Here is a 21,680-nt window from a genome sequence, read left to right as displayed (position 1 = left end):
AGCTTCTCTACCATATGGAAGAAGGCCAAAAGGCAACAGACCTCACACAAGGTGGGCAGAGAGGGCTGAGGCCATCTTTGTATGAGGATGGCCTCCTTACTCCCTGGAGAACACAATTTCTTCATTCATGAACACCCCCCCCCCAAAAAAAACATGTTAAAGATTCCACCTTCCAGTACTGTTGTGTTGTTGAGTAACTGCCTAACATTTCACCCATGGAGGGCACATTCAAACCTTAGCGTTCCTCTTTCCACAGGTTCCTTTTCCTGTTCCACCTACAACCCCAGGTGCCACTAGAAGTTGAGAAGTTTCAAGTGTCCTCAGCTATTTTGTGAGTTTTGGTACTTGGGGTATGGTCTTAAGCCCTGGAGAATGGAAAGACGGGTCTGGGGGCTTTCTGATATATCCCAGATGTCAGGAGTGTGTCATCTCCTTGAGCTTCTTAGTGACAAGGCAGATGGGACATTATCATGGGGTGTGATGGAGTCTTCTTTGTTAGCAGGATTGAATTTGGAATCACCTGGGAGACACACCTCTGGGCATGTCTTTGAGAGCATTTTCATTAAGCTTTAGCAGAGAAGGGAAGACCCGCCCTGAATGTGGGTGGTGCTATCCCATAGACCATGGGCTAGGTAGGGTCCAAGACTAGATAAAAAGGAGAAACTGCATGATGGGAACAGGGAAGAGACCAGTGTAGCTGTTTCTTCATGCCTCACCTTACCTCTCCATCCGTGGGGCAAAGAGCCAGGTGTATGCTGGGCCTCCTCACATAAAGGATCGCAGCATCCCTCTGCACTGCACTCCTCTGTCAGACCACCCAAGTGTGGCCACAGGACCTGACCCAAGAGTTGTCACCACTGCCACCGTGATTCCTGAGCAATCCTCAGCTGGATGCAGAGCCAGGCAAGGGCTTAGAGTGGAGCCGCCTGGGACAGGGGAGGAAGCTGGGCCTCGATGACACTGTGGACCACAGCTCTTCCCGTCAGGTTCCAGGGAACAGCTCTGAGTTGCAGGCAGCTATGAGGCCAGCAGAGATGCTAAGTGAAGGAACACTGAAGGTCGTCAAGCCTTAGAGATGGTCACGCAGCTCCTTCACGTGCATGGCTGGGACTCTGCCACTGTGGATGGGGCTTCCGAGGGAGTCCCAGTGCGGCTCTCAGCCAGTGTGTGTGTGTGTGTGTGTGTGTGTGTGTGTGTGTGTGTGTGTAGGTATGTGTAAGATGGAATGTAAGTGGGGATCAATTCTTCAGGGTTGATTCTTTCCTCCATGCATATTCCCCAGGGTGGAACTCAGATCTGAAGGTGCCTTTACCCACAGAGGCATCCCAAAGAACTCTTAACTGCCATTAAAAAAAAACAAAACACTTTTTATTGCTTCTTTGTTGATTTCACAGCATACACCTCTATCCCATTCATCTTCCCATCCCTTCATATCAGCCCTCTGCCCTTGCAACCTCCCCACCAAAAAAAAAAACAAAAAAAAAAAACAAACAAACAAAAAAAAAAACTAAAAGAAAAAAAAAATCTTGTCATGGAAGCTGTAGTGTGACACAGTGAGTCACACAGTCTACACTTTAGCCCATACACCTTTACTTGCAAGTGTTCATTGCAACCCCAACATCCACCCCATCTATGAACTGCTGGAGCATGTGAAGGGGCCAAAGCTGTAGTGTAGATGTAATTCTGAATGGTCTTATTAAATAAGAAACACAGAGCCAAATGCAGAGTTAAAAGCCCAGAGATTGAGCAGCAGCTAAGAGCTGAGACCAAGACCACCTCCTTACCCCTCGCTGTCATCCTTCCCCTCAGAAAGAGATCTACTTCCTGTGTGTCTGTCTTTTTATTGACTTTCTGTTCTGCCTTCTCATTGGTTGTAAACCCAACCATATGACCTCCTCGTCACTGCCTGTCTATACAGACATCCAGGTCTCTATGGTTGGTATTGAGATTAAAGGTGTGTGTCTCCATGTTGGCTGTGTCCTTGAACACATAGAGATTCTGCCTGTCATGTGATCGGGATTAAGGGCATGTGCTACCACTGCCAGACTTCTGCTAAATGGCTTGCTATTAGCTCTGACCCCCAGCAACTTTATTTATTAACATACAAATAAAATCACATTTCAGCACAAATAAAATATCACCATACTGTAGGGTTCCTATGACACAAGGCAGCAGCAGGCTATCCAAGAGGCGTCCTAGTGAGGACTCAGTATTGATTGTATAGCAGAAGCCAGAGGCTTCAAACCAGACCAATGACTCATTGCAACAAACACTTGCAAGTAAAGATGCATGGAAAAGCCAATTTCTGAAGCATGGTTTCTTGACTCTGATTAACAAGAGCAGGGATTTCAGACTGCCAAACATCATCACCCTCCTTGGCTCAATGTGCATGCCTACAATGTGCATATCTACACTGAAGTATTTTTAAATGTGTTTGGTGGAGAAAAGAGCCTGAAGTGGGCTCCAGTTTTCAAATTTAATGGGAACGCAGAGGCCGGATAGAAGGGTTCCCAGAGGCTGCTGCCTCAGCTCTTGCCTTGAGGCTGCACCAATCTGTGACTCTCCCTCCCTGTGGCTTCTCCCTACAGTCACCCTTAAACTGGCTGGATCTTTTCCCTGTGCTCATAAATCTCAAATGCTCTCCACATCCCAGTGGGATAGGATCTTAGTGCCCCAGGCTGGCATCTCAAGCCCAATCTACCTGGTCCCCCCAAAAATCCCTGCTACTAAAGGAACATCTCCTAGGACCATGATTGGCTTGCCCTCCCTCACTTTGGGAGCTGAGTGGGGACCATGGGGACCATTTTCCAAGCTGTCATTATCTGGAAGGAAGCCTCGGGCAGAATGCAAGCCACTGCTTGACCTACCTGGAACTTCTAACTGCCCTGCCTGGCCCTACCTGGGTGAGCCTTGCTCTCTGTTTTTCATGAGTCTGAGAAAGTTGGAGCTTGGTTTACCCTGTAGGAAAGACTTAGCTCGTTAGCCATTTCCTATCCTGAGTCCCCTTATCTCCCCTAACCCCTCACCCTGCATGTGCTTGAAATTTCTACCTCCAGCATTCTTTCTCTCTTCTTCCAAGATCTATTACTCGCTCCCTTCGGTTCTGCACATATTCTGGGCAGGACACAGCCCATGCAGTCATGAACCCACAGACCTGCAAAAGACTGGGCCCATCCTCAGCCAGTCATGGAGGGAGGGAGGCCTCATGGGACCCCACCCCTCCCTTCTGCATCGATGGATTCTGCAGGAGGAGCTGCTGTTTGTTTGTTTGTTTATGTGTCTCCGCTGGTGAACCCACCAGGCTCCATTGGACATTTCCATGCCCATGGCCACATACAGAGTTCTGGTTAAACCCAAAGACGTGAACATGGAAAAGGATTCTACAGAGTAAGGAATGGGGATTGCCAACGGTGGGAAGATAATAAGCGGATTGGTTGTATGAGAGCAGTCAGAATGTTACATAATTTCATACATGTGTGAAACTGTCAAATTAATTAGAATTCAGAAAGAGGTGAGGCCCAGAGAGGATAAGGGGTATGGACTGGACCACACAGCATTTGAGGCTAAATATGGTCATGCTTACTTTTCTGCTTCTGGAAGTCTTCTCTTGACACTCCACGGGCTCCCTCTGTGCTGTTTGGTTGATTGATTTCCTCTAGGCCCCCTCCAACTAGGTCCTATAAGGAGCAGCGACCCCAGTGTGAGCAAACACTGTGGGAAGAAAGACTCCTGGGGGCTGGGCCAGTTCCTTCCACCTGCCAGTAGCCTTTGTCTGGAGTTTCTTGCTGATCGGAGGCATCCCCCTATGGCCTGTCCAAACCTGTTTCCCGCAGTGCCTCTGTCTGCTGCTCTGGGCGATCCTAAGCAATTATCTCTCCCATAAATGTGACGGATGGTCCCTCCTCGGACACTAAATCCACAGCTAAGCGGTTTGTGCTCATTTGCAAATCAGCTTTTCTCTCTCTCCCTCTCTACCCATCTCACCTCCCTCCCCACCCCCCCACAGCTGTTGATGCCTGATGCAGCCCAGGATTCATGGTTTTCATTAGTCTCCTTCCAGGGGCTCAGCTGACTATGGAGGCTGCGGGGACCAGTGGCTTCCTCCCTTCCATGTACTCCCCACAGGAGTTCTAACAAGGAGTTGATTTTCCGGGCTCATTAAAAGCAATACGATGAGCCAGCCAGACCCGAGAGAGATGCTGTGGCGGATATGGGTGTCCTGGCAAATAGCATCTATGGAAAACCCACGGGCTAAATGAGAATGTTAGGTCTGTCATCCAGTTCTAGACCTGCCCCATACCAGGCTGTGTGACCTTGAGCATGGCTTTGGTTTCTCTGAATACCCATTTTTTCTCACATGATCCTGGTCCCAGCTGGAAGGAAGCTGGTGGAGTGATTTGGATGACTTGGTCAAACTAGGTTCCAATTGCGGAGTGTCCGCAAAGCAGCACCAACGCTGTGCAGTTGATGCAGTTGATGCTCTTATGATCCTCACGTAGGAAAGAAAAGGCACAGATCTCACAGGCGTTCATTAGCGTGTCAAAGAACACACAGCTAGTTAAGTCAAGGCTGAGTGAATCCCAGGTCTGTCTGGGGCCACACAGAGGATTTTGTACCTTGAACTACTGCGATGGTTTGTTTCCATGGTCAGCGTGGTGGAGTTAGGAAATGCCTATGGCATTAGTGCTGCCCACCTTTGGGTCTTTCTGAGGGAGTGTTTCTAGAGAGGACTAACAGAGGGGGGCTTTACCCGAGTGTGGGTGGCATCGTCCCACAGTGTGGGTCTGAGTCTGATTAAAGGGGAAGGCAAGCCCTCTCTGGAGCCTAGTGTTCATTCCACTGTGCTTGCTGATCTGCCCAGATGTGAGCAAGCAGCCCCTGGTCCTCCTGCCATGCCTGCCTTGGTCTCTGGTCTGCTCCCTGCATGTTTCCAGATAGAGAAAAATCCTTCCAGAGTCCCACAGCTGGACTCCTCATCTCTAAAACGGAGGTTGGGCCAGTCCTGTGGCCTTACCCCACAAGCACCTAGTGAGGAGCTTTGAAAACACAGTGATGCTCAGCTGCACTGCAGACCAGCTACCCCAAAGAGAGGCTGGCCCTGGCCCTTCACAGCTCCTTGGGTGACTCTAGCATACACATGACTGACAGTCAGCAGACCCGGTGACCTCTAAGCTCCTTCTCCACTCTAATATCTTTGCTGGCATAATTTATGGGGTGGTTTTTATCATTCCAGAATCAGATTCATTCAATGCATGATGCAACCTCAGATTGCATTAGAACCAACTACAGGTGAACTCAGAAGTGGGAGGGTCTTGTTTTAAGCCTAGCCTGGAGCCAGCTGGCCTCTGTATGAACAGGGACACCCAGATTTCCCTTTCTTATTCCACTTCCTCCTCTGCCACACCAAGCTGTGTCACCTCTGCTGAGACTGGCAGGTCATGTGACCCGCTTTGAGCTTCCAAGCCAGGGAGCTAGGAGATGGCTGTCTCTCTTCCCAAACGTTTCATTCCCAGCTTCTTTAGCATGTCATAGCCCCATTCATTACTTTGGTTGGTATGAATTAAAATTTTGCATGAGTTTTTTTTTTAAGTCATCTGTGACACCCCATGAAGAAATTATACCCTCCCTTCAAGTATTCTGTCCTGTTTCCAATCAAGATGGTTGACTCTTGTGGAGTCTAGGATTTTGTGTTGACAGAAATGGCACAAACAAGGACACTCAGGTCCAAAAGGCTGATTGAGGTTCCATAGTGGCCCCTGAGCAACCTTGGGAATTTGGGAAACATCCTGGACTATCGGGAACCTCTGCTTGACCTCTGTAAAATGGGCCCAATATGTCCTAACTCATGGAGATTTTGTGAGATGGCAGAGAGGGGTGTTCTGTGATGGGTCTTATGTAGCAAGAAGATACAGCATGGGCTAGAGGCCAGGCCCAGGGAGACAGTGGCTCCACACATGACCTTCCTCAGAGAAGCACCCTGAAAAAGTCATTGCTGTGTCAAATGACCTAGAGCATTCTCAAGAAGAGCTTGGAGCAGGTGCCATGGTTTGGACACAGGAGCAAGTCTTAATCTGCCAACAGAGCAGTGGGATTCCTGGATAAAGCGTTGCTCTTAGTGGGATTCTTGGGTCAACTGTGTTATTCAAATCTGCACTACTGTGAGCCAAATCCTGGACAGGAGCAACTTAAGTGAAGAGAGACTCACATTGACAATTTCAGAGGGTTTCAGTTCATTGCGTTGGGGGAGGCCCAGCAGGGTTCACGGCAAAGGGAGTTGGCGGTAGAGACTGCTTCCGTCATGGTAGACCAGGAAGCCAAGAGCTAAAATGAAATTAGAGGTGAGCATAACCATCCAAAATCTGGCCCTAGTGACCTTCTTCCACCAACAAAGCTCTACTTCTTAGGAATTCTACAACCCCCAGAAGCCCTGTCTCCAAGTGGAGGAAAACACACTTAAAACATGTCCCTGTACGGCACATTTTAGATACAAAATGACACTCTCCAAATTTGTGTGGTAAGATCGTCACACAAAAGATGGTAGTATATGGAGGCAGGACCCTGGGGGTTATTAGTCATGAGGGTGGGGCCTTCATAATGGATTAGTGGCCTGGAGAAAAAGACCCCAGACTCTCTCTGGTGGCCTCTGGATGGAGTCTACCAGCTCTCGATTCTTCTGTCAGCACACTACTCATTTCTGGTTTGAGAGTGCTGGATTTTAATTTCAAGAGGACTGGTTATACTGGCCTTCATGGAGAAAGTGACATCTGAACAGATTCAGGGAGGATGGGGAGTGAGCCTTGTATGGTACCTGAGGCAAGAGCCATCCAGGCTGAGGACACAGGGCTGTCCACAGGTGGGTGGCAGTCATCAGAGAAAATTTGAAGGAATGGCTGAGCAGAGAAAGACACCCAGGCATGGGCTGGGGACGTGGGAGTGATTAGACGTTGAAGCGTGACAGAGTCAACAAGGATGACAGATGAGAAGGGAAGTCAGGCAGCGAGTGGTTAGTGGGGTGTGAGAAATCACGGTGCAAAGTCCACCTCACTTTGTACCTTTGTGACCCCTCTGTGATCAAGCCACCACCCTGTCTCCCTCTTTCCCTCTCAGGAGCAGCCCCAGAGGCTGCCACAGACCACTCCCTTGTCCCCTGCTGTCTTGGGTCTACAGTCTATCCCAAGAGAAACCTCCACCTAGGCAACAGTCACACCCTGGATTCCCTGGGTCCCCGTATGGCCTGGCCTGCAGCTTTGCACACAGGACAGCATGCACAAGGACTGAGGTGAGAGAGAGCAATGGGATGTCGTTTCCTCAGCAGTGTTGACTGAGTCCCGACAACAAGCAAGTCACAGGGCCTGAGTGACTTAACGTGGTGACAGGAAAAGCAAGTCATTTGGAAGACCCTCCCCGAGGGGCCATAGAGAGGGTTTCTGTGGATTAAGTGCTTGCCTTGTTCCGTCCCCAGCACTCACTCGACAGTGTGTGCCTGTGATTCCAGTTCTGGAGCTGGAGAGACAGGAGGATTCCTGGAGCACACTGGCCGGTCACACTAGCTCAGCCTGTGAGCTCCAGGTTCCGGGAGAGACCCCCCCCCCTCTCTCTCACACACACACCTATTAGAAAATCAGATCATAGATGTGTTCCAGGAAGGAAAAAAAATGGGTAGAGAATGAAGCAGTCTCAGGGAGGGCTTTTAGGTTGCCTGACCCAACACTAGCTAATATGAGTCACCTCAGAGGGGAGACTTGTGGGACCCTGGTGGATGTAAACTTGCTAGGCAAACTGTCCTTCCTTTGGTCTACCTAAGGAAGACCTTTGCCTTGGTAAATCCTGGAGGTAACTGAGTCCTCAGTAGATCATGTGGAGATTTTAGTATTGCTACCTGGAGTAAGGTGCCACTCCATGACCTGCTTTCTGATGGGCCCTTCCTTGTGGGGAGGCTACCCACCACCCCCACATTTCCCCAGAGTGCTCCTGAGTAGGAGCAGCAGGAAATATTAGTTAAAAAAATTTAGATGGGGGGAGAAACAGATAGACAATACAGGATAGCCTCGAGAGGGCCTGGAACCTATTCCATTGGGCCCTGACTGTCTCTGCCCTAGGAATTATAGGAATGCCAAGGGGTGGAGCAAAAGACCTCCGCCCAGCACAGCCAAGTGCAGACCATCTCAGACACCTGCACTCAGGCCCGTGGCCAATCATCCTCTCTATGCAGACCTGCTGGGGAAAGCCAGGAGGAACCTGAAAATGGTCTCCCACACTTCCTGCTGGTCTTCCTTGTTCAGGTTAACCTCATACTTTTTCAGTATCCCCCACCCCTGGCCTTATCGTTTGACCCCGAGAACAATCATTTCCAGACACATTCTCCAAGCTGCAGTCATGAGGGTCATTTACGTCTTCCATCAAAGACCACAGGACAGGACTTCACGATTTCCAGAAACACAGGTGAGGAATGGGGATCTTCACTGGTCACCTGAAAGCTCCAAGCTATTCCTCTCTGTCCTTGAGTGCTCGTCCCTGTGGAAAGTTCTAGACCAATTCCTTTTTCTCTTGCATGGTCTCTTGGGCCAGAATCACCCTCTCTTTATTTTGTGTTATTCTGAGCACATTTTGTCTGTGTCTGCCTCACTTTCTGTGTGTCTGTGTGGTGTCTCAAAGCCCAGGATCTGAGTCCTGGACTTCTCCACCAATCCGGACTTCGCACAGCGGCCAGGTGACTGCCCTCTTTAAAGCTCAAAGTGCCCCATGCTTTTTCTGGAATCTGTGCCCTGCCTAGGGTTGAGCTCAACGGTAGTTTAAATGAAGGGAAAGCTTTGAAGATGCCCTTCCCTCACCTCTTACATCTACAAAGACACAGGCCTTTCTGAGCACAACTTTCCAGTCAGTTTTATCCCACAGAGCCAGCATGGGGGAGGCTGGCCTTGTGGGCAGGCCTCCCTGTAGTTTTTGCTTCTCTATGATCTGGGTTTATGTAATATTCAGTCATTCAGGTCATCACCTTCCTGTATCTCCCCCTAACCATAGGCCTGGGCAGAAGTCACAGCTGAGAGGCTTGGGTTATTTCCCCAGCTGGGAACACTATACGGGAAGGACCACGATTTGGTGACAATGGTGAAGAGCTGAATCAGCAGGGATAGGGTGCGTGTGGTCTTAGGTAAGCACTCAAGCTCTACCAGCCTCAGTTTCCCTGCTGAACATTAAAGATTACAGCATCATACCCCCCCCAATCTGTTTTGGCCTAGGACATCAAGTGGGGCCTTACTTGGATGTAGGCTCTCTGTAGGTATGACTAAGGTGAGGATCAAGAAGAGGTTAGATGTGTCTTAAGTCTCTATAAGGGTGTACACCTGTGTCAAAACAGAAGAGACACAGGGGAAAAGCCACGTCAAAGATGGGGGCTCCTGGCCCATGAGCTGAGGAGGGCCAGGTGCCAACAGAAACTGAAGCAGTTAATTCACTAGGGGCGACATGTCACAGTAGCCTTGGTAAACCAGGGCAGGGTGCCATCGATAAGACGTGTTCTCTTCTGTTCCTCCTCTACAGGGAAGACTGGATTCTGAATAGATGAACTCTCACAGTCCTCCTGCGTTAGAGACACTGGCCCTAGCAGAAAACTGGAGGCTGAGTGGATGGAGGAGCTCTCTGGGCGACCCAGAGCTTGTGGGTTGAATGGGGTGGGGCGGGGTGCATGGGTTCCTGAGGCTGTTTCTATCTTTTCTGCTCCTGTCAGTGGGACCTCCTCCCTGGGGGTGGGGACACCGAGTGGCTTCCATTGACTCAGAAAGCCAGTGGGCTTCTTAGAGAGCCATGCCTCCTGAGCCAGGACAGGAAAACACTCAAAGGTGATCTAACTGAGCCTGGACCTCTATTTCCCCAGGTGTGGTGCCTATTTGAGGTGGCTTATCTTGCTATGGGTTGAACTATACACCTGTCTAAGGGTCACTGTTTGAACTATGTGACTGAGGCCCAGGGCTCAGGGTACACAGCAGGAGAGGGACAAGGAAAATGGACAGCAGTTAGGGTTTGGATAGGAAGCCTCCCCCTCCCAAAGACTTATGTGTTGAAGGCCTCACACTTAGCTGGGTGTGGCGTTTCCGAGTCCTGGCCCTGACAGTCTTTTCAAACAAAGCAGTCACATGATCACATCACTCCAGTATCCTCGTCATCTCTGCTAGGGGCCTTGTACCCCTCTGACCAGCCCTGGCTTTCCTCTTCTCCAGTATCCCAGTACCCTGGGGGACGGCCATCAACTTTCTGAGAACTGGCTCCTTGGAGCACAGCTGGACAGGACCATGGTGAAGAACTGGGTGGGTGAGGGTATGCAGTTGGGCCTAGGGTTGGTGTGGAGGTATGTCTAGAGACGGGGCGGGCACTCAGCTGGCATTCGCTCTCTCAGAACCCAGAGGTGAGGGCACAGGTGCTGTGCAGTTTCTTGGCTTTGAGGATCCTGGCTGTCAGGCCTCTAGGGGTAGGGTAGGTCCCATGGCAGCACTTGCCTAGCCCGTCTTGTTGTTTGTGGAAACACAGTTCACTGGCTCCAGAGTCGTCTGAACTGGCAAAGCAGGAGTTTTCTGGGCTCCTCACTCTAACTTGGCTGGAGGAGAAGAAATACAAGGCCAATTCCAAGAGGCTGCTAATGTCACTTTTTAGGCCTTAGAAAGCTGTACGGTGCCACCTTTCACCTTTTACTTAGTTCCCATTACTCCTGTCAACTTTGGGAGTGTGGTTCTGAGAACACTGCACGCCTCTGCCAGGGAGCTGCCAGGGCTGGGAAGTCTTAATTGCTGCTTTCAGGTGATCTGCAGTTCCTCCGCATGCCAGGGAGAGGCTAGGGCACTGAGCATTTGGCACAGTGCTAGAGGCTGGGTCTGGGCCTCATCCCTACCATACTCTCACCCTGGAGTGAAGCCCATGCCAGAAGGAGGGAGGTCTGAGCTGAGACAGGAGCAACAGGCAGTCAAGCTTCCTTAGCGGCCATGAAAGGATGAAAGACTCTTTGGTCTCTTGTAGACAATGGTAAGCAGTCTCAGTACAGCCCTGTTCTTTTGCTATTACAAAATACCCGAGGCTGGGTATTTCATAAGGACTTATATATAAAAGATGCTTATATAGTTTGCATTTCTGGAGACTCAAGAGCAAGGAGCCAGGATCAGATTGGCTTTGGTGGGGCGGGGGTGTGGGGCTCATGCTATATGGCCTCATAATGGTGGGTATGTGCAAGGATGACAAGAAGAAGAATTCAGGAAGATTTCAGCTCCTTTGTAACAACTGACATTGTTGCAGGAATTAATCCAGTTCTGTCAGACCTTCATTAATCTCTTCCAAATATGGTTGCCCGCCCTTTCCTAATTAACTTTCCATGAGGCCTTGTGCCCTAAAGATTTTTCTTTTCTGACACCGCCACATAGAGGACTCAGCTTTCAACACACAAACCTCTCAGACACCCTCAAATTATATTCAAATGATAGCAGAAGCCTGTGAAGGAAATTGGGCAGGGAGTAATGTTACCAGATTTGCCTTTAAGAAAAGAATCAGAGCACGGACAGCCATGAAGGGCTGCAGCAGAGGTCTGGGACAGAGGAGAGTGTCCTCAGTGGGGAAAGAAGCAGAGGCGTTTGGGACCCATTTTCAGAGGTGAGCCAGGAAAGGCGAGGAGTCTGGTGGATTGGTTGGTCAAGGGGTGAAGGATTTTACACAGAGGCGCTGCAGACTCGGGTGCTCTGTGTCTTTCTTTTTCTCCCTATTTGAGAATCCTGCAGATGTCACTGATCGGCCACACAAGCACTATGACTCTGGAACTCTGTGTAATGTGTAATTATAGCAACACAGGCGTAAAATTACCAAGGACAAGGAGCTGTAGAGTAATTATACGATTCTTTGTTATTTGGATTTTTTTTCCTTCTCTTAAAGCTGCTTCCATTAAGCACTCCCATTTGGTGGGTGGGTGGGGAGGGCAGGTGGCAGATGGGTAAGAAGATGAGTTGACATTGAAGAGTGAGTTCAGCTTTGCTAGGGTTCCGAGTGGGGGAGGAGGCTGAGGTGAGGGAAATCTGTGGGTCCCTTCAGTCTACAGTATTTCTGCCCCTCCATCCTTGCCCTTAACAGCTTCACAGCAGATCCCCACCCTAACCCCTGTGGACTGGGGCGGAGCAAGGGTCTGGGCCTGTTAGCTTTCACTGACCCTGGAATCACCATGAAGGAGAGCAGTAGATGGTCTGTGAACCACGGCATTCTGTCACAACTGAATCACACAGGCCGTCGTCACAGCTCAACTCCAACACTATGTACACTGCTGCCACAACTCACCTCTGACACCTCTGTCACAGCTCAATGCTGACACCACAAATACCACTGTCATGGCGCAACTCTGACACCACACGCAGGCTGACTGAGAGTTTGGGGCTAGATAGAACTACATCGTGAGACCCTGTCTCTGGAAAAAAAAAAAGACTGCTCCTGTATGTGGAGGTGGGTTAGCCTCTGTGGGGCTCGTTGTCTTGGACATATGGGGAAGGAGAACATCAGTTAGCAGATCTTTTTGACACCTGTGTGTGGTGTCTGTGGCTCTTCCTTTCCCAGCTACTCCCAGCTGAAGGCATTTCAGCTTCTCTGGAGAAAGCTGTCCCTGTTTCCTGGCTGGGAGCACAGCCCTGATTGCTGGAGTGGAGGCCGACTGTCTTGTTTCTCAGAATGCTAGCCTCATTGTCCAGTGCTGCCTCCTTTCTGCCTGTTGTTTGTGGGGAGCCACTCCATATTTCCACGTCTTAATATTCTTGGAGGGTGGTGGAGAACCGGTCGTATAACTGGGTGGGGTTTGGGCAAAGGAGCCTTAAATTTCCTCCTAGGGACATTAAAACCATTTTCTTGGGGGGAGACTGGGATTGTTGGCTCAGTTGGCATAGTGCTTGGCTGAATGCGTAGGAAGAGCTGTGCATTAGAGGAACAGCACTGACAGAATAAATATATGTATTACAAGGGAATTTGTTAGAGTGGCTGACAGACTGTGGTCTGGCCAGTTCATCAATGGCTGCCTCCTTTCAGAAAGGCCAAGAATCTCCTAGGTGTTCAGTCCATGGCTAGATTCCTTAGCTGGTCTTCAGTCTATGTTGGAATCCCCAAAATGTAGATTTTTTTTTTCCCCAGACAGGGTTTCTCCGTGTAGCTTTGGCACCTTCCCTGGAACTCACTCTGTAGTCCAGGCTGACCTCGAACTCACAGAGATCCACCTGCCTCTGCCTCCCAAGCACTGGGATTAAAGGTGTGCACCACCACTGCCCAGCTCCAAATGTAGATTTTTTTTTTTTTTTTTAACACCAGCAAAGTAATGGGCCGGCAGAAGGAGAGATGAACTTGCCAGCAAGAGTGAAGGCAAGAAGGAAAAAGCAAAGCTCCCTCTTCCAAGTTGTTTCATGTGGGCTGCCACTGGAAGGTGTAGCCCAGATTCTGGGTGGGTCTCACCACCTCAAAAGATCCAGTCAAGAAAATCCCTGAGAGCCAAGCCCAGCTGCTTGGGTTTTAGTGGCTTCCATATGTAGTCAAGTCAACAACCAAGGCTAGCCATCACACACTGAGTTCCATACAAAGCAGGTATGGCAGCTCATACCTGTAACCCCAGCACGGGAACAGAGAGGCAGGAAGATCAAGGAGTCAAGATCATCACTGGCGATACAGTAAGTTTGAGGCTGGCCTACGTGGGACTCAGTAAAACAGAACCATTTCCCGCTTCACCTCCTCTTCATTTTCTTCCACTAGTATGGTCTGAATTTGTCTCTCAGGCCTTGCCCAAATACTTTTGAGGAAATCCGATCCCCAGTGTAATAGTGTTGGTAGGTGGGGCCTTTTCAGGAAGCTTAAGAGAGAACAAGGAGGGCTGGAGAGATGGCTCAGAGGTTAAGAGTATTGACTGATCTTCCAGAGGTCCTGAGTTCAATTCCCAGCAACCACATGGTGGCTCACAACCATCTGTAATGAGATCTGGTGCCCTCTTCTGACCTGCAGGCATATATGCAGGCAGGACACTGTATACATAATAAATAAATAAAATCTTTAAAAATAAAAAAAAGAGAGAACAAGGACCTTGCTTCTTATCAGGACTGTGGTAGGGAGAGATGCTCATTCTGTGAGGCCCCAGTGCTCCACAGTTTGCCCAGTACCCCTGGTGATTCAGTCACTAATTTTACCCCTGAGGGATGTTTCTCTAAAGGTTTATCCTCCCACCAGAAAGTGAACTGTTTTCATGATGTCTGATGTTGATGCCAGTGCGTAGGTGTAGGTATGGGGTAGCCTCAGACATCATTTAGTTATGACTGGGTTTAGTTATGTGGCATGAACTGTTGACTATGGGTATTTTCAGTTTATGAAACTTTCAACTTATAACGGCTTCATGGGAGAAGGAACCCTGTGATGGCTTGGATTGAAAATAGCCCTCATAGGTTCATGCGTTTGAATATTGGTTCCCTGGTGGCATAGAGTCTTTGGGGGCTACAGAGTCTTTAGGAGGCAAGGTGGTGCTGGAGGAGTTGGGAGACCCTTGAGGGTTACAGTGCAGCCAGCTCCGGCCCCAGGCTCTCTCTGCTTCCCGGTCCTCTGAAATTCAAGCAAGCGCCTGCACATTGCTGCTGCTGTAGCCTCAAGCTGTTCCACTCCAGGAGGGACTGTACCCTCAGGCCGCAAGCTCCAACATACCCTTCCTCTCTTCCTCTGCTTCCTGACAGGAATTTGGTCACAGCAGCAAGAAACATCACAGACACAACCGGCAAACTGAAGGACTTTTTGCTCAGGCTTCTCTTTTGAGCAGACCTCTCTGGTTGTAAAGTGAGTTACTGGCGGGGGGGGGGGGGGGGGGGGCGGGGAGTGGGGTGTTCAATACCTGGGGGCTGAGGGCCCAGATGAGTGAGTTTCCTCAGCTCAGAACCGAGACTGTTCCTCGCAGGCTGGCTATGCTGATTCCCGGTCCCTCTCTTCCTCCCTTGCACAATTCTGTTTCTCCTGTGTTGTCAATCACATAGACTGTATGGGAGACAAAACTGGCATTCTTTGTAGAAAATTATTATTTATTTTTTATTTCACAAAACCCAAGGTTGAGCGGATGCTCCGTGGTGCCCTTCAGTGGCGAGAGTGTTTTCCAGCTCTGGCTCAGGCCCGGCTGCTTATTATGCGAGCGTTGTATTGTAAATGTGGAACAAATGGAGCCGAGATATCAAATTAATACTGTGATCTGCTTTCCTGTTCTGTTGCCATAACAGTGTGTGGCTCTTGAAGCAGAGAGAGAATTAGAATTGTATTAAAGGTGTTTACACCGTGTGTACTCCATCCTGCGTCGTTAGTCCCTGCTGTAATAGGTGTGTTTAACATTCGCTTACGGAGGCTTGGCTGCTGCTGCGTTCTTGTATGGCAGTTTTCTGTGTGGCCTTCTGTCCTGGCCTTGCTTTTGACCCAGGCTTTTCTTATTGTCTGTGCAAGAAGGAAGGAGACACATGACTTCATGACTCTTTGTACTGGTCCTGTCCTTCTCAGTCCATGGGTCTGTCCGTCTGTCTCCATGACCCCTCTCTGTGAGTGTGTGTATATGTGTGTGCAGGTGTATGTGGAGGCCAAATGCTGATGTTGGGTATCTGCTTTCTACTTTATTCTCACTGCATCCAGAGCTCACAGATTCATCAAAACCATCTTTTCTCTGCTGCTCAGGAGGGCTGAAGTTACAGGTGTGTGTGCCACCATGCCCAGTTTATTTATTTATTTATTTTATTTTTTTATATTGGTTCTGGGGATCTGGCTTGCATGACAGGGACTTTACCAGCGAAGCCATTTCCTTAGATCTCCTCCCTCTGTTGAGACAGGTCTCATGTAGCCCAGGCTGACTTCAAACCCACTATAGCCAAGGGTGAGCTTGAAATTTTGGCCCTCCTACTCCATGTCCCCAGTGACGGGATTGTAGGTGTGTACCATCATGCCCAGTTTTATGGGGTGCTGAGGATTGACCCTAGGGCTTTGTGTGTGCCAGGCAAGAGCCCTACCAACTGAGCCATGCAAAATACGAGCTCGATTAAGTTCTAATTATTTCTTTGTCCCACTTACAACCACTAAACCTTCCGAGGAGAGAAATTCAGAGGTGGAAAAAGGAGACATAATGTCGTGTGTGGTCTCAGGAAGGGAGAAGTTGGAGGCCACGCCCCCCAACAACTCCCTCAGCCAGTGCTTGGCTGCTCAGAGCCATCTTTGAAGTTTTCTGTCCCAGTCATCCCAGGCTGGTGGCAGACTCACCACTGAGCAGAGACCCATGTGGATGCCCAACCCCTGTAACGCTGGTATAGAAAGGTCTTTGAGGGCAGAGGCTTTTCCCCATGTGTACACCTGTGTGTGCCTGTGTGCTCTGTGTGTGTGTGTGTGTGTGTGTGTGTGTGTGTGTGTGTGTGTGTGTTCAGGCCAGATGGGTTGGGTATCTTTTGAGTTTGCTCTGCACTGTTTTTGGAGACAGGGCCTCTCACTGATGTTTGAGCCTCCCTGGCACTGGCCGGATCACAGGTATTGCTGTACGTGACTTCTACATGTGTTCTAGGGCTTGAACTCTGGTCCTCACGCTTGGACAGCAAGCACATTACTGACTGAGCCATGACCTTCTACACCAGAGATTCTGCCCAGTGGTGAGGGCTACAGATGCCTGGGATAAGAGGAGAGTATGTGTTAGGATCCTGCCCTCACTCCCGCACATGGGCAGCTCAGAGTCTTGTGTCTTACATCATCAGCGGGCACTGGTGACTATGTCCCCCGCCTTAAAAAGCCGGACGTGGACCCCCACCCTCTCTCTCTGCTCTGCTTCCTGCTTCCCTCCCCCACCAGGCCCGGCTCGACGCTCTTTCCCTCCCTCGCTTTCTCTCCTAATAAAGCTCTAAAACTAACAGTGGGTTCTGTCGTGACTGTGACCTTTCCACACAGTAATCAGCACCGCCACCAGTACCGCCACCAGCGCCATTTACCTATCTTTCAGTATGTGCTGTCTGTATTTGCGTGCTACTGCGCAGGGACAGTCAGATCTCAAGACCTGGACAGGATGAAGTCTTTCTGTACACGGCTCTTTGGAAATAGGATACACTGAAACCTGGGATGAGCCCCAGACACTCCAGTGACAGAGGTGAGAGTCTGCTAGGACTGGGCAGGAAGTTAGCCTTTCTCACAAGAACAATATTATTCTTCTTCTCAACACCCCCCCCCCCAAGATTATACACGATGAAAAGTACAAAAATAGTTTGGGAGGTTCAGGTTGCTATGTGTTTGGTCATCGTGCTGTCAAAGGAGGCAGCTGCTTGTGACTATGGAAACGTCAATGCTAAGGAAGGAGGATGGAAAGGAAGGCGTATTAACTTGGGCTCAGGAAGGGAAGGTGTTTAGGAAGGCTGGGAGTGACAGGGGACTGTAAGACGGTAGGGTGAGCTTGTGGTAGAGTTGACATGAAGTGTTCTGTGGAAAGGTTTAGATCTTGCAGTGTGGGCTCTGTTGCATGGTCCAGATCTGGGGCTTTTTAAAAGTTATTGGATCATGAGGGATTAATCGATGGATGGATTCATAATTGAACAGACTATTGATATGTGGGGAAACTATGGAAGGTGGGCCTGGGTAGAGGAAATAATTTTCTGGGGTGTGCCTTTGAGGGTCCATCTTATCCCTGGTCTCATCTCTCTATTTCCTGTGTGTGTTGACTTCCTTTGCCAAGGCCGTCCTTCATAATGCCCTGTTTTACCACAGGCCCAGGAACACTGGAGGCAGCCAGACTGAGTCTTTGGAGATGAGGAACCCAAACCCATCTCCCTCCTCTGTAGCAGGAATCTTAAAAGTTCTTATTAATAAAAATCAAACCTGAGGCCAGGTATTGGGGTGAATGCTGGAAGATCAGAGAAACAGAACAAGCCACAGCCACCTCACCTTGCCAATTCCTCAGCTGATCCTGTTTCCTCAGACTGGAAACCTCTGTGTCCTCATCTGGAATGAATCTCAGCTGAATTGTTGCTCAAAAGCCTAAAAGCTTAACCAGCTACTTCCTGGTTTTCTAGCCTTATATACCTTTCTGCTTCCTGAAAGCACTTACTTTGTGGGATTAAAGGCGTGAGTCACCAGGCCTGGTTGTTTCCAGTGTGGCCTTGAACTCACAGAGATCTGGATGGATCTCTGCCTCCAGAAGGCTAGGATTAAAGGTGTGTGTGCCACCATTTTCTGGCCTCTATGTCTGTCTAGTGGCTGTTCTGTTCTCTGACCCCAGATAAATTTATTAGGGTGCACAATATTTGGGGGAACACAATATTGCCACACTCCTCTACATGGTTTTTATTTAGTATTTTGTTAGAGCAATGAAAAAATGACATTGGGCACATCTTTATGAAAAGCTAATTATGCCTTTTAGAGTGTCATTGTCATGGAGTCTTGGGGGCAGGGACACTCTGTAATAGGGATAGGGGAGGCAAGGTTTCTGCTGTTATGACAACCTTGGTCGCAGTGTTCCATCTTACACACGCTCTCTGGCATGCACAGACACGGCTGCTTCTTTTTTACTAATGGGTCTAAATTGCTTAGGAATGTCGCAGATGCTGCTATGGTCAAGCCACCAATTCTGACTCAGCCGGAACAGTGTGTGGGTGGAGGTGGGGAAGTCACTAGGACTTTGCTCAACTCTTTTTGGCTGAATTTTCTTTTTTCCTTGTGGCCTGAATATCCACTATGGAAAGAATCAAGGAGAGCAGGTTGTGGTGACTGTGCATGCAGAAGCATGTGCTTCCCAGCATATGCAACACATGATGATTTAGTGTTCTCAAATTAAAAATGCCTTGAGATACCCAACTCCATGGGTTTAGCAAATAAAAGGTCCTTTTTCTCCTCCTCCTCCTCCTCCTTCTTCTTCCTTAAGTTCATGAAAGGTGAGCATTTTGAGTGGGAAAACCACACTGTGAATATAAATGTGATCTCCTGTCTACCAAGGGCAAACATAGACCATTTATCTCTTGGCATTATTCCAATTGAGGGTACTAAAAAAAGAGACCCATGTATGCCCAAAGGATGGCTGTCAGACTTAGCAAATAGAAATATAGGGTGCCAAATTAAACTTGAATAAGTCAAGTAACAACAAAATGTTAGCAAAAGTAATATCCCATACAGTATTTGGCACATACTTATGCTATAACATGACTTGGTATTTTTCTGGAATTTGAATGTAATTGGGTATTGTAAATTTTCCATTATGCTCTTACCTTCAGTAAGAGTGAGATCAAAGAACAAAATGCCAAGTGCTTGACTTTACAGCTTAGGAGCCCAGGACCCAGCCACAGCACTCCTGGGTATACATACTCAAAAGCATCTAAGTCAGGACATTGCTATGATAGCTGCACATCCATGTTTGTCATGTCGCTGCTCACACAATAGACAGGTGACGATGGAGTCAGCTGAGGTGCCCTTCACCAGCTGAATGGGTAAGGAACATGAGATACACAGACATCATAAAGTTTTACTTAGCAACAAACAAGAATAAAATTAGGTCACTTTTAGGAACATGGATGGAACCAGAGATCATGTGTTAAGTGAAATAAGCCAGTCCCCAGAAGACAACTGTTGTGTGTTTTTTAAAAATATGGAATCTAGATGAAAACAATTAAAGAAAGTAGAAGGGAGACTAATTGGGAAGAAAAGGGGACCATTGGTAAGGGAAGAGATAAGAGAGTCAATAAGGGGGTGACTATGATCAAAATAACTGGTACACATACATGAGATGGTGGCTAATCCCCCCTCCCTCATGCGTTTTGAAACAAAGTCTTACCGTGTAGCTCTGGCTGGAACTTGCTATGTAGACCAGGCTGGCCTCGGACTCACAGAGATCTGTCTACCCCTGCCTCCCCAGTGTTGAGATTAGAAGCTGTACACCTCCATGCCCCGTGAAACCTATTATTATTATTATTATTATTATTATTATTATTATTATTTTTACTAAGTTGGAAATACTGAAAGACATTGGGTTGACTTTTTTTTTTCTGCCTGAGATGGGAAAACTCTGGAATGGGGATGACACAGAGAGTCAGGGAAGGAAGAGGCAGCGGGGAAGGTAATGGCTTCCTGCCTTTTTCTTTGCTGCCCATGGACCAGAGGAGATGGAGGATACAGGAGTCTTTACAAATGATGTTTGCTTCACCGGACCTCTGGGAGGGTTAAACGAGAGACTAGGACAGAGCTCCTAAGGCTCAATGCCCGGCACAGTGCAGAGGTGTCAAATACTGTGTGTGTTGGGCATGAGAGGCAATTTGTATCTATTTGTTCTACCTTATCTGTTGGAGTAAAATCACCTGTCGGAGACGAGCCTTTCATGGCTGCAGGTGGCCTCCTGCTGTTTAGCTGTGTCAGGATGGCTGCGTTCTGCCCTGGTGTCCGAGCTGGAATGAATGGTACAGATGGCTTCCGTTCGCGTGTGGAACGTGTTAGGAGGCTCTTGGTGCAGAGACAGCATCTTGGTGGCAGGGATCAGAGCAGGTGCAGCCTGAGGAGTGATGTGGCCTGGGGCCGGGCTATGGTCTGGCCCAGGGTTGTTTCACAAGGTCCCCTGCTCTTCCCAGTCTCACCCGGACGAGACTGCACCCTGCACCGTTTCATGGGCACACCACAGCTGGCATCTGTTTTTGGCTAAGCCGGTTAGCCTCAAGGTGAGAGTCAGACAAACAGAGAACAGGGGTTTCATGGAGGCAAGGACATGACTGATGGTGTTTGATGAGCGCTGTGCTTCGAGAGAGGAGAGGCAGCTAATTGGATGAGCCAGTCCGGCCTGGAGATTCCGCCAAACCACTGGGACTAGAAATGAGCGGGGCTCCGGGTAGGGAGTTTTACTGTGGATTTGATAGAGTTGCTTTGACATAGGTGTGACAGGAGGAAAAACATGTTTTATTTTCCCCTTTTATTACAAAGTAATGTGTACAACAGATACTGTAGACTCTGCACCCATTGCGAACTCCATCCCTCTGCCTCAGTGAACTTCAGGGATGCTGCATTTGGTCCAAGGAAGGGATGAAGAGATGAGAGCATCAGGGATAGAGTGAAGGGATTTGATGCGATTATTGGTAATTTGAGCATATACTGCTGTGTGTGTGTACGTGTGTGAGCGTGTGTGTGTGTGTGTGTGTGCACGCCCTTGTGACTGAACCCAGGCCCTCATTCATGTGAGGGCTATCACTGAGCTGTAACCTCAGCCCAATGTTCCAGTTAAAAATTGAACTGTATTCCTTATTCCTATGCTAGGTTGCCATATTATACGGATTTTAACTTGACGGTCACTATCATGAATTGTATCTATCATGGTTGCCCCTGAGGACCCCTGGTTGATTTTTCCCTCATAATAACTTTTCATACTGGAAGAAGGTAAGACATCAGAGTAGTGTGTAGAGTTTTACCAGCATGTGAATCCTAACTCATTTATTAGCAGGAGACATATGAGCTGGATTCTGGCTTAGGCAAAGTCATTTTTTTCCCCTGACCACCAGTGACCCAAATTGCAGGGGTAGACCTGATTTGTTTGCTGTGCAGAACCATTTCCGTCAGGAAGTCCCCATCAATGGCACTTTGCAACCCTGGGTCCCCATGTCTCCCTTCCTAGATTCTGGGGGACATTAGGATCTGTTTCTCATATGCTGAAAGTCGATGTTTTAAAATACATACTACAT

The sequence above is a fragment of the Peromyscus leucopus genome, chromosome 5 (genome assembly GCF_004664715.2).
Source record: "Peromyscus leucopus breed LL Stock chromosome 5, UCI_PerLeu_2.1, whole genome shotgun sequence".
In the NCBI taxonomy this organism is placed as follows: Eukaryota; Metazoa; Chordata; class Mammalia; order Rodentia; family Cricetidae; genus Peromyscus; species Peromyscus leucopus.
This window is presented reverse-complemented; position numbering follows the sequence as displayed.